Raw genomic sequence first — 577 nt, 5'->3', positions numbered from 1 at the left:
TCACCGCTATGAATCCAGATTGGTCCACTCTTACTGGGCTGAGCTCCACCATCCCCGCTCCCTCCCAGTCCGGGCCCAAGGCTGCAGGGACATCAGCGGCCCAGTCCCAACCGTGTAGCGCTTCCCTGGCATCTCGGTGAGGTGTTTCCTGCTGGAAAACTGGCAGCAAGACCAGCGCCAGCTGTAGCTGCCCAGGGATTTGTGTCTTAGATGGGGTGGGGAGCTGGAAAAGAGCAGGAACGGCTGCTTGCCCACAGCTCAGGCAGGTACCGGCCTCTCCTGCGGCGCTGAGGGAGGGGTCGTGGTCCCAGGGGGCGACTGGAGCCCCTGGGACGTGGTCGGAGCAAAGCTCCCGGCGTGGGGTTTGGGCCCGGCCATCGCGCCCCTGCCAGGTTACGGTTCTGATCCGTGTCCGTCTGCCGCTGTGATTTTCAAGTGAATGGGAGAACACGAAGCCGCTGGGCTCCGTAACGGTCACTGTAAAACCACCACCTCTGGAGAGGGAACTTTACCCTCACAAAGGGCAAGTCAGCACCAGGCCTGCGGGCCAGGGGGGGCCGGCGGGGGCGGGCTCACA

General features: G+C 64.0%; 1 protein-coding gene across 1 annotated transcript in view; it reads left to right on the top strand.

The window, feature by feature from the left end:
• Positions 1–577, top strand: part of CERS2 (ceramide synthase 2) — a 6,303-nt gene that overhangs the window by 5,342 nt on the left and 384 nt on the right.

The sequence above is a fragment of the Egretta garzetta genome, unplaced genomic scaffold (assembly GCF_000687185.1).
Source record: "Egretta garzetta isolate BGI_Z169 unplaced genomic scaffold, ASM68718v1 scaffold437, whole genome shotgun sequence".
NCBI classification, from domain to species: domain Eukaryota; kingdom Metazoa; phylum Chordata; class Aves; order Pelecaniformes; family Ardeidae; genus Egretta; species Egretta garzetta.
Note: the sequence above shows the minus strand (reverse complement) of the source record. Positions and strands in the feature narration are given on the sequence as shown.